Source organism: Hyla sarda, chromosome 3, assembly GCF_029499605.1.
Source record: "Hyla sarda isolate aHylSar1 chromosome 3, aHylSar1.hap1, whole genome shotgun sequence".
Classification (NCBI taxonomy): domain Eukaryota; kingdom Metazoa; phylum Chordata; class Amphibia; order Anura; family Hylidae; genus Hyla; species Hyla sarda.
Window position 1 is genome coordinate 121,322,840 of NC_079191.1, and position 13,096 is coordinate 121,335,935.

At 42.7% G+C, this 13,096-nt stretch overlaps 1 protein-coding gene across 7 annotated transcripts in view; it reads left to right on the top strand.

Moving 5' to 3' along the window:
- Positions 1–13,096, top strand: part of LOC130361666 (dysbindin domain-containing protein 2-like) — a 71,462-nt gene that overhangs the window by 32,085 nt on the left and 26,281 nt on the right. The window contains exon 1 of one of the 7 annotated variants that reach the window (XM_056564930.1): positions 8,505–8,518. The exons of the other annotated variants lie outside the window; for them this stretch is intronic. The gene's annotated coding sequence lies outside the window, so the exon portion shown is untranslated. Of the gene's footprint in view, positions 1–8,504; positions 8,519–13,096 lie in introns of those variants that run through there. 7 annotated transcript variants of the gene reach the window in all.

The window sequence follows — 13,096 nt, forward strand, 5'->3', positions numbered from 1 at the left end:
GTAGAATTGGTGGCACAAAAAATAAGCCTTCATATGGACTTTTAGGTGCAAAATTGAAAGGGTTATGATTTTTAAAATATAAGGAGGAAAAAACGAAAGTGCAAAAACAGAAGAAAGCTTGGTCCTTAAGGGGTTAAATTATCAGTGTATTCTGAGATTGTTTAAATTATAAGTGATTCTGAGAATGTTTTTTTGTGACATATTATACTTAATGGTAGTGGTAAATTTTGGTCCATATATTCTGCATGTATGTGTGAAAAACTCCAAAATTCTGTGAAAAATGTAATTCCCTACTTGTAAGAAAGACATACATGATATGGTACTATCTACCATGGTACTGTGGAATACATCTGACATTTTGATCACTTTTTATAAAATTTTTAGTTAGGCAGGATTAACAAAAAGCAGTCATTTTGGCAAAATTATCCCTTTTTTGTGTTCAGAGTGCTTTATAAATGACATGATAATTTGATTCTGCAGGTCGGTCCAATTATGGCGATACCTCATTTATGTACTTTATTTTATGGTTTATCATATTTATACTATAAAAACTTTTATTGATAAGAAATAATCGTCATAATCTGTACATTGCCATATTCTCAGAGCTGTAATTTATTTTATTTTTTTTATACTGAAAAAAATGTGTGAGGGCACATTATTTTCAGGATGAGTTGGCATTTTTAGTGGTATCATTTGGGGCTACACGCAACATGTTGATCACTTTTTATTTTAGTTTTACAGACGCCGCATATTAACATAAAGCAATAAATATTTTTTTATGGCATACATTGTAAGAGTTAAATAATGTGATTGTTTTATTGCTTGGGTTATTATGGACAGGGCGATACCAAATATGTGTATATAAGGTTTTTTTTTTTTGGGGGGGGGGGGTTAAAACAATTCATAATGGGGGAAAGGGGAATTGTGTTTATTTGTTTATTTATTTATATTTACTGTTTACTTTACATTTACTTTTTTCACTTTGTTTTGAATTTTTTTACTGTCCCACTAGGGGACTTGACACTTATAATACAGATATAATACAGTGTCTTATGCCTCACAGTGTAACACTGACAGCTGTCAGTTTTTCACTGATATTCAGAGCATATCAGACTTTGCCTCGTGCAGACCTTGATCGGCTTCCGTAGCCAGGTAACCAGGGGCTGTTCAGAGGTCTCTGGCTGCCATGGTTACCAATGAGACAACCCGCAATCGCATCACGGGGTCTCATTGGAGAACAGAGGGAGCTCCCATTGACCGCAGCACTGAAGGGGTTAACAGTGGGGAATGGAGCGCAACTCTGCTCCTGACAGTTAAGGCAGGTGCCAGGCAATATGCGATCGTCGGCTCCAGCCACCGATCAGCGCTCACACACCCACTGTGCCATGATCGTGAATGGAAGTATATATACGTCTATTTGCGTTAAGTCACTGGAATAATAGCGGAAGGGGTTAAAGGAATACTGTTGTGCAGGAACACTTATCCTATAATCTAAGGATCTCTATAAAAAAATAGTGGTCAGGATGGACAGTATCTCTTCTCAGGAGGTTTTTAAGTAATACACACACATTGGTTGGGCTGGTAAAAAAAAAATTTATACTTACCTTCCCCTCGGTCACCCGCAGCTCCTTCTGCAGCACCTGTTGTGCACCTGCTCCTACTGGTCTTCAATTGCAATTCTCTTCTGCCTGCTTCTGAGATTAGAGGTCTGCGGAGGACTTGCCTGCTTACTCAATCACTAGCCAAGATGCAACACCTCTGAGAGTGCAGGTCCTGCTCCGACCTCTTGTCCTGGAAACATGCAGAAAAGAAGGGCAATGGGGGACAGGAGGAGCCACAATGAAAGCTGTAGGAGGATCAGCGGTAGATAAGTGTAATTTTTTTTCCCCAGCCCCAGCAATGTAACAATTATTTTAGAACACCAAATACCCCTTAACATGTACAGAACATTTATTTAAAAAGTGGTGCCCAAATATTTGTACAAAGACACTGATTATATAGTCATGAAGTTGACATGGATGAGCCACAAAGTAAGTAGGTCACCAAAAGTTGAAAAGCTACAGGCCCTGACAGAATGAGATGTCGCTTCCATGATTAATATTTACACAAATGAAAAGATCCTAATGTTTTCTGTGTGTGACCTGCTTATGCTTAACCCCTTAAGAACACAGTTCAGTTTAATCTTTTTTTTATTTTTTAACCTCACCTCCCAGGAGCCATACCTTTTATTTTGACTCTATGAATTAGAAAAAATAAACTTGGCTTTTATTTGCCATATTCTGACACCTATAGATTTTTTTAAATTTGTTTTGTGGGGTGGGTGGGAGATGTAATTTGTTTGTTTCCTTCCCCTTCCCGTATTTTTGGTTTTGGTATGGTTGACCTATTTTGGGGTCAACTAATTTGGTTTGGAACACTGGTCCTGCAGAGCTGATTTCTATGTTTAGTCAGGATTTTACTGTTTTATGGGATATCATTTAAGGGGTTATCCAGGAAAAAACTTTTTTTTATATATCAACTGGCTCCAGAAAGTTAAACAGATTTGTAAATTACTTCTATTAAAAAATCGTAATCCTTTCAGTACTTATGAGCTTCTGAAGTTAAGGTTGTTCTTTTCTGTCTAAGTGCTCTCTGATGACACGTGTCTCGGGAACTGCCCAGTTTCGAAGCAAATCCCCATAGCAAACCTCTTCTAAACTGGGTGGTTCCCGAGACACGTGTCATCAGAGAGCACTTAGACAGAAAAGAACAACCTTAACTTCAAAAGCTCATAAGTACTGAAAAGATTAAGATTTTTTAATAGAAGTAATTTACAAATCTGTTTAACTTTCTGGAGCCAGTTGATATTGTTTTTTCCTGGATAACCCCTTTAAATGCTAAGTTTTAAGCAATAGTCCCTGTGTTTTGTTTTTTTTTGCCATTGCATGAGATGCATATCTTCATGTAGATCTGCCAGCCTACACATTTCTATAATATGGAGTTGGAAGTTTGGCTTACCATTTTACAGTTTATACTTTTTATAACTTTTCATCACTTTTCATTTTTAGAAGGGAAGGTGTCCATAAAATAGCAATTCTGGCATTGGGTATTTTTCTCCCTTTTTAATGTTCACTATGTGGGATAAATAGGGGTACGCCAAATGGAAAAGGATTTGGGTAAACTAGAAAAATGGTCAGAAGGGCAGAATATAAACTATGTGACACAGTCCTAACCTCAGTATGTGAAGAAAGGGATTTAGGAGGAATTATTTCAGAAGGCTTAAAAGGTAGGCAGACAATGTAATAGAGCAGCAGGAAACGCTAGCAGAATGCTTGGATGTATAGGGAGAGGTATAAGCAGTAGAAAGAGAAAAGTGCTCATGCCGCTGTACAGAACACTGGTGAGACCTCACTTGGAGTATTGTGCACAGTACTGGAGGCCGTATCTCCAGAAGGATATAGATACTCTAGAGAGAGTTCAGAGAAGATACTAAACTAGTACATGGATTACAGGATAAAACTTACCAGGAAAGGTTAAAGGACCTTAACATGTATAGCTTGGAAGAAAGAAGAGACAGAGAGGATATGATAGAGACTTTTGTATACATAGAGGGAATAAACATGGTAAAGGAGGAGAGCATATTTAAATCAAGAAAAACTACCACAAAGTTTTAAATTAGAGGGGCAAAGGTTTAAAAGTAATATCAGGAAGTATTACTTTACTGAGAGAGTAGTCGATGCATAGAATAGCCTTCCTGCAGAAGTGGTTGCTGCAAATACAGTTAAGGAGTTTAACCACTTAGGGACGCAGGGTTTACAGGTACGCCCCCTTCTTGAGTCCTTAAGGATGCAGGGCGGAAAACGCTTTAAATCCGGTAGGTCCCGACTGCTATCAGCAGCCAGGACCCAGGGTTAGTGCCAGGCATCACCGATCAAAGTTGATTGCGGCATCTAAAATTAAACTGAAAGCATTCCGGCAGCTGAGCGGAGCTGATCGGGATTATCGCAAGAAGACTTCGATGTCCCGATCAGCTGAGAGGATGGCGGGAGGGCACTTACCTGCCTCCTTGCTGTACTGCCTCCTTGATGCACCGATAACACTGATCAGTGCTATGCTATGGCATAGCATTGATCAGTATATGCAATCAGAAGATTGCATGGTATAGTCCCCTATGGGGGCTAAAAAAGGGGAAAAAAAGGTAATAAATGTGAATAAGCCCCTCCCCTAATACAAGTTTGAATCACTGGCAATTTCCAATTTTTTAAATAAAATAATGTAATAAAAAATAAAAATAATCATATGTGGTACCGCCGAATGCATAAATTAAACGAATCATTAAAATATAAGGTTGGCTAAATTGCATGGTCCGTATGTAACTGAATTGAATTATAGAATAAAGATAAGGTGTATAAGGATAAGGAGCATAGAAACGGAAGCACTACAAATTTGCTAAATGTTTTGTTGGTTTTTTACCCCACAATTAAGTTTTTTCTTTTGTTTCACCGCATGTTATACAATAAGTGATGTCATCAGGGCTGGATCATCATTGGCGCTCATGGAGCACCTGCTCCGGGCCCCGGGCCTGCAGGGGCCCCGTCACATTCGAGACATCCCTGCGGGCTGCTCAGTAGTAGATCGGGGGGAGCCGCAGCTGCTTGTTAAAGATCAGTACGTAGCCCGGCCGCGGCCACTTTAAAACAGTGACCAGCGGCGGCTCCTGTGGGTCCGGACTCCTCCTGCTTTTTCTATTTTTCATATTTCCTTACCTGGCCGCGCTCGGCAGGCTCAAGTAATGCGTCGGGTCTTGTGGGCTGTGACGAGTGACGTCTCCTGCGGCTCCTCTGCACGGTGTCAGGGACGTCACTCCTCATTTCCTGCAGCCGCGGCCGCTACAGGGCATCATTTTCTTCATTACACCCCAGCGCTGCAGGAAATGAGGAGTGACGTCCTGACGCCGTGCAGAGGAGCCGCAGGAGACATCACTCGTCACATCCCACAAGGCCCGACGCATCACCTGAGCCTGCCGAGCGCGGCCAGGTAAGGAAATATGAAAAATAGAAAAAGCAGGAGGAGGTGGGAGCAATGAGCAGGGGAGGATTATGAGTGGGGGAGGATGATGAGGCAGAGGGGGGTAATGATGAGCAGGAGGGGGGTAATGATGAGCAGGAGAGGGGGTAATGATGAGCAGGGGGGTAATGATGAGCAGGGGGGGTAATGATGAGCAGGGGGGTAATGATGAGCAGGGGGGGTAATGATGAGCGGGGGGTGTAATGATGAGCGGGGGGGGGTAATGATGAGCGGGGGGGGGTAATGATGAGCAGGGGTGGAATGATGAGCAGGGGTGGAATGATGAGCAGGGGGTGGAATGATGAGCAGGGGGGGTAATGATGAGCAGGGGGGTGGAATGATGAGCAGGGGGGTGGAATGATGAGCAGGGGGGGGGTGGGTAATGATGAGCAGGGGGGTAAGGATGACCAGGGGGGAATAACTATAGTTATTGTGTGGGTGAACAGGAGACCGATGTGGGGTCTCAGACTGCTATACCTACCTGCAGTCTGGAGCCCCAATCCTCCGAATGTCCCCCTCTTCCAGCGCTGACTTGCGCTTTGAGGCGGGCCTACCAGCTGGATTTAAATATTCATAAGCGCTGGTCACGTGACCGCTTGTGCCTACTGAGCACTCACGTGACCGGCGATTATGAATATTTAAATCTAACCAGGGGGCCCGCCTCCAGAGCACAAGTCAGCGCTGGGAGAGGGGGACCTTCGGAGGAGCGGGGCTCCGGACTGCAGGTAGGTATAGCAGTCCGAGACCCCGCATCGGTCTCCTGTTCACCTGCACTATAACTCAGTGTATTGGGTTATAGTGCAGGTGAATGGGTGACCATTTTCCTTTAAGGTGTTAAGCAAGCATGGGATAGGCATAAGGCTATCATTCATATTTAGTAAAACAGAAAAAGATGCAGTCCTACTAGGTATAGGGGAAGCAGGAAAAATAGAAGGAATAAGAAGAAGTGTCTAAAACGTAAATAAATAAATTGTATTTATTGAATAATAGTCTCAATGATGTTCTATAGTCTGGGCAGGGCCCTTGCCACAGACTGAACAAAATAAATTAAAATATCTATTTACATATTTATTTATTTACGTTTTAGACACTACTTCTTATTCCTTCTATTTTTCCTGCTTCCCCTATACCTAGTAGGACTGCATCTATTTCTGTTTTACTAAATATTATTTTGGCACAAGGGTAGGTGCAACGTAGTATCCTCGGTTTAGGCTTTCTTACTACTATATTTGCGTTGAACTTCCCCCTTTTTTTATATCCTTCATATTACGTAGGACCAGGGACTATTGATAGTATTCAGAATATTGTAGTAGTATTCAGAATGGTTCTTATCTGCCGACACCTTCTATGTAAATAACATGATTTTTTTTTTTTTTAAATTTGGACATTTCAGACTGCAGTTATTTGCTTTTATAGTATATATAATTTTATATGATAAATAGGAAAAGGTGATATTAAGAATTGTAACTTTTGTTGCTTATCTTCATTTTGTTTTTTTTTAGACCCCTGGGGAACTTGGATATGTAGTCATTTGAACAGTGCTAATCTATAGTATACAATCCTAATCTATTGCTGTGTGTTGTGATTTTACTGATCCTTTACACCATGCCTGGATGTAATAGGAGTTCTAACATGGCAGACCTCGTGACCCTCACTTGGCATCAAGCTGCCATGATAACTGCTTGACACCCCACAATTATCCCTCTCTCTCTCTGGGTAAAACATAAGATGAACAACAAAAACGTGGTCTCAAATGGCTGGAGGGGCTCAACCCCAAATGCGGTTGTGCATTTATACTTGGGGAGCAGATCCTGCCCTTGTAGTCGGTTGCTAGGGGCGATCCCCAGCATAACAATGCATACAAAGGAGGAGGCCTGCAGCGGACTACAAGTGCCACAATAGAATCCTACACCAGATAGACGGTGTGGATGTGTAACACTGCTGCCTTGAATATCTTCCTGGCAGCATTAGGGTAGCACCTGTGAGGCCTTGCACCTATATTAGCCAACTTAAGTGGGGCTTGCAGCTTACCTCTCTCCTCCCATTGTATGTGTTTGCTTGTAGCCACGCTGGAGGGTACCTGGGAGGACTCTGTGAGTCGCCCTAATGCTGCCGTAATTGCCCACTGGCCCCTGTTTTGCTTATCACGCACAGGTAGGTTTAGTGTTAGGTCCCGCGCCATTTGAGAAACCTTGGCGTTGGTGTGCGGGCTCTGGTATGTCCTTCATATAAGGATATACTGGCGAATGTCTCAATTTTAACATCAGTGTTGAGGGATAGCCAATGTCATTGTATACATCTACCACAGTAGTGCACCCATATTCCTGTATTGTAAAACATAAGATGACACAGTCGTTATTGACCACAGTATCTGATGGGATAAATGGCCGGGATCAAAGTCTCCAATCCTGGCCTCTGCATGTAGGTTTCAGCTGTATAAACAGCCAGAATCTGCCACATAAGGAGCAGGCTGTGCTTCGGAGACCCTGCTATATTTCCACAGTAAATGTACATAGCAGAGGATGCGGCCTAGAGGTTAAAGGGGATATTTAGTATTCTTCATTTTTAAATATTTTGCTGGGTGCACAATAAAAATGATACTCCCCTAATGTTGTCCTCCACTGCTCCATTGTAAAACAGCAGTAGACTGGAAGACTATGAAATGGGAGCGGCAGGGACGGAGTGTATCACTTATTTTTACCATGACCCTAGCACAATAATAATGCTCTGAGCACATTGCAGGCCTATCTTTGAGGCTTCAGTGGGTTCAGAACATCATCAGATGAGCAGGGAGAGCGGATTATGTAGGGAACATAGGGGCCAGGGCAGTGAGGAGTGCCGGCACACCGGTGCTGAACTCTGCTGATGCATTGGGCATAGCCATTCTAACTACTGTGCAGTTCTATTATAATATTGTGTAATACAACTGTGTACATTGGTACTGTAGACACCCTACTTTAATACTTTAATACATAAATACCCTCCCATTATGTTTTTGTGAAGCAAATGAATATTATGGCTCCAGAGAGAAAGATCAAATGTACTTTGCAGCAATTACCTTGTTCTATTATATTTCATCCTGTTTCTCACCTGGTAATCATGTGGTGTCATACAATCCGGGGTGGATCAAGGGTACCTTGGGCCCCAGGCTTATCAATAATGTAACCGTATAGTTTATATTATATAGAGTTTTTATGATATAAACCAGTGGTCTTCAACCTGCGGACCTCCAGATGTTGCAAAACTACAACTCCCAGCATGCCCGGACAGCCGTTGGCTGTCCGGGCATGCTGGGAGTTGTAGTTTTGCAACATCTGGAGGTCCGCAGGTTGAAGACCACTGATATAGACGGTATGTATCTCCTTTCCCCTAGCAATATAGCTATACAGACTTGTGACCTCATAAAGATCTATGTACATATTGTGGAAAGTTCCATAAATGTCACTCAGCTTACCCTGGTGCATGATAAAATGTACAGTATACTTTATAATTATATCAGTTTAATGTTTGTGATGAGAAAGATGCTGAAATATAGCCAATGCGGAGGATAGGGTAGGGAGATAACATAACAAAGTAAGGAATAACTAGCTGTGCGTATGTGGGGAGGGGGGGGGGGTATCCAACCACTGTGACTCCCCCCCCTTCCCCAAATAACCCTGACCCCACCACCACCACCACTTTACCAAGGTCCCCTTAGAATGAATCAGCAGGTCTTGCATGCGCCATCACTCCATTCATTCCCTATAGGTGCCGCGGAAACAGCCGAGTACAGTGTTCAGTTTTTTCCGGGACAACTTTGTCCGATGTTGGATATGTACAGTATCCTACGCATATTTGATGCGCAGCATTTGAAGCTGCAGATTTGACGCTGTGTTGAGTAACTTAGTTTACATTGAACTCAGGTAAAAATGAGTGTTCCCCCACCTGTGACTCTCCAGTTGTTGTAGAACAACTCCCATCATGACCTTCTGTCTGTGCATGAAGGGAGTTGTAGTTTGCAACAGCTGGAGAGTCACAGTGGCAAAGTTCATGTGGGAGCACAGTGGCATCCTTAATTCTGTGAGCACAGTGGATTGATTAATTCTGGGGGCACAGTGGCATAATTAATTCTGTGAGCACAGTGGCATCATTAATTCTGTTGTCACAGTGGCATCATTAATTCTGTGGGCACAGTGGCATCCCTAATTCTGTGGGCACAATGGCATCATTAATTCTGTGGGCACAATGGCATCATTAATTCTGTGGGCACAGCGGCATCATTAATTCTGTGAGCACAGTGGATTAATTAATTCTGTGAGCACAGTGGCATCCTTAATTCTGTAGCACAGTGGCATCATTAATTCTGTGGGTACAGTGGCATCCTTAATTCTGTGGGCACAGTGGCATCCTTAATTATGTGGGCACAGTGGCATCCTAATTCTGTGAGCACAGTGACACCATTAATTCTGTGGGCACAGTGGCATCATTAATTCTGTGGGCACAATGGCATCATTCATTGTGTGGACACAGTGGCATCATTCATTGTGTGGACACAGTGGCATCATTCAATGTGTGGGCAGAGTGGCGTTATTCATTGTGGGGGCACAGTGGCGTCATTCATTGGGCGGACACAGTGGCATCATTCATTGTGCGGACACAGTGGCATCATTCATTGTGCAGGCACAGTGGCGTTATTCATTGTGGGGGTACAGTGGCGTCATTCATTCTGTTGGCACAGTGGCGTCATTTATTATGGGTACACAGTGGTGTCATTCATTGTTTTACGCAGAAGTACAATTAGTCGGTACAGGGCACAGTGTTTGTCGAAAATGTATTTGGGGGCATAGCGTGTGGCAGTAATATTGCAGGGGAATAGCGTGTGGCAGTAATATTGCAGGGGCATAGTATGTGGCAGTAATATACCAGGCGTTCAGTGTGTGGCAGTATTATATTCAGGGGGTGCAGTGTGTGGCAGAATTACTTTCAGGGGCACAGTGTGTGGCACTATTATATTCAGGGGTACAGTGTTTGGCAGTAATATACCAGGGGCACAGTGTGAGGCAGTTTTATATTCAGGGGCACAGTGTGTGGCAGTATTATATTCATGGGTACAGTGTGTGGCAGTAATATACCAGGGGCCCAGTGTGTGGCAGAATTATATTCAGGAGGCACAGTGTGTGGCAGAATTATATTCAGGAGGCACAGTGTGTGTGGCAGTATTATATTCAGGGGTACAGTGTGTGGCAGTATTATATTCAGGGGGTACAGTGTGTGGCAGTAATATACCCAGGGGCTCAGTGTGTGGCATTATTATATTCAGGGGTACAGTGTGTGGCAGTATATTAGGAGGTACAGTGTGTGGCAGTATTATATTCGGAGGCACAGTGTGTGGCAGTATTATATTCAAGGGGAAAAGTGTGTGGCAGCATTTTATTCGGAGGTACAGTGTGTGGAAGTATTCAGGTCATACATCCTCCATACTTCAGTCACTCATTTGCTCTTTCCTTCATGACACTGAGGCTGCTAGGTGTGAACCAGGCCTTAGCGTTCAGCTCGGACCTTTACCGGATGGCAGACCTGGATAAGCGGACCCTCACTAAAAATAGTTGAGTACCCCTGCTATAGAGATTCAATTTATACAATTCCTTTCTATATTACTGCAGGTTTGAGAAATGACAACCTAAAATTCCAGTGCTGAACTTTGTCTGTTATCAGCAAGATCATGATCTCAAAACTAGGCCTCAAGAGCTGCCACATTTTTGAAATAACATAATATTGGCCATGGAATGTACTGAGCTTGGGAAGAAAGGTCAACTGGGTGGCTCCCCTTTAGCTTCCCCTCACCCAGCTTACTAAGATTGACAGGTCCCTCCCTATATACATATAGGGAGGAACTAATCATGCTAAGGTCTGTAAGAGGTGTGCCACCCAGCGGGCATTTCTTCCACGACCACTGGGTGGCTCCCCTTTAGCTTCCCCTCACCCAGCTTACTTAGATTGACAGGGCCCTCCCTATATACATAGAGGGAGACACTAATCATGCTAGGCTCCGTAAGAGGTGTGCCACCCAGCGGGCATTCCTTCCACGACCACTGGGTGGCTCCCCTTTAGCTTCCCCTCACCCAGCTTACTTAGATTGACAGGTCCCACCCTATATACATAAAGGAAGACACTAATCATGCTAAGGTCTGTAAGAGGTGTGCCACCCAGCGGGAATTTCTTCAAAGCCTGTCAAGTCAACCAATGTTAAAACTAGAACTCTAGTTGCTAAGTCAAGCTGCCTATTGTTTGAGCAGTGTGAATTGCTTACAGATCACATGTGCCATATTTTGTAGCATATTTCTTGCAACTTATTTTGCTACCCATTGACTTCAATGGGTAGGAAAATACACAGCTGCAAATACACAGCAAAATACGTCATGTGTTACCCTACACTAAGGCAACAATCTGGCTATTCTTTAAAAGGGTACTCCGGTGGAAAACAATTTTTTTTAAATCAACTGTTGCCAGAAAGTTAAACAAATTTGTAAATTACTTCTATTTAAAAATCTTAATCCTTCCAGTACTTATCAGTTGCTGTATACTCCACAGGAAGTTGTATTTATTTTATAGTTCTTAACATGGACAGAGATGTCAGCAGAGAGCACTATAGTCAGACTGAGGATTCAAATTTTTAAATAGAAGTAATATACAAATCTGTTTAACTTTCTGGCACCAGTTGAAATAAATAGTTTTCCACCGGAGTACCCCTTTAATCCCCACCAGTACAGAGCATACATGAAATAATTACCTTACTGGCAGCAATATTTTTTCTATACAATTCCCATTGGTCCACCTCTAATACCCTGTGACCGTGCGACCGAATTCCACAGTCTCTACTATGTGGACCAGTTGACGCTTCATGCCTTTCTATAAGATGCTCCATGGTAGGGCCCTATTACATGGGGTGACTAGAGGCTGAATAGGCTAATATTGCTCTGTGTAAAAGGCCCATCATACAGCCAATGAATAAGCAAACACTTGTTCGTTGGCTGTTCGCTTTTTTTGACAAACCATAAAAATATTGTTTATTGGTGCATCTCTCTGTGTAATAGGGGATGTCTGGTCAACAAATGATGGAATCTAAGGGCTTCCTTACACAATAATTTAAAGGGTACTCTGGAGAAAAAAATGTTCTTACATCAATTGGTGCCAGAAAGTTATACTTATTTGTAAATGACTTCTATTTAAAAATCTTAATCCTTAAAGTACTTATCAGCTGCTGTATGCCATCTTAGCACAACACAGGCTACAGGACGTCATAAATTAATTGTTTTGTGGACCTGAAGAAGGCACATGCTGGTGCCGAAACACGTTGTCCTATCGCGCTGAACCATAATAAACTGTCCTGTGCTACAGTGGCATCCTGAATCCTTTTCTTAAAGCCGTAGCGCTCATTTATAACCCCCTTTTTCCTCTCCTTTTCCTGTTTTGTATGCAACACAGGAAGTTGTATTTCTTTCTGGAATTCTTTTCAGTCTGAGCACAGTGCTCTTTGCTGACACCTCTGCCTGTATCAGGAACTGTCCAGAGTAAAAGCAAATCCCTATAGAAAACCTCTCCTGCTCTGGTCAGTTCCTGACACAGACAGAGATGTCAGCAGTGAGCACTGTGGTCAGACAGAAAATAACTAAACAACTTCCTCTGTAGTATACAGCAGCTGAAAAAGTACTGGAAGGATTAAGACTATTAAATAGAAGGGCATTACCATTGAGCATCTTATAGAAATGCATGAAGCATCAACTGGTCCACATAGTGGGCCTTTTACACAGTGGGCCTGGGAACAATTTTTCAACCAGAGTACCCCTTAAACTATTGTGTAAGCAGGGCCACAATTTGTGCGGCCCTTAGATTCCATCATTTGTTGGCCAGACATCCCCTATTACACAGAGAGATGCACCAATAAACAATATTTTTATGGTCTGTCAAAAAAAGCGAACAGCCAACGAACAAGTGTTTGCTTATGCATTGGCTGTATGATGGGCCTTTTACACAGAGCAATATTAGCCTATTCAGACTCTAGTCACCCCAT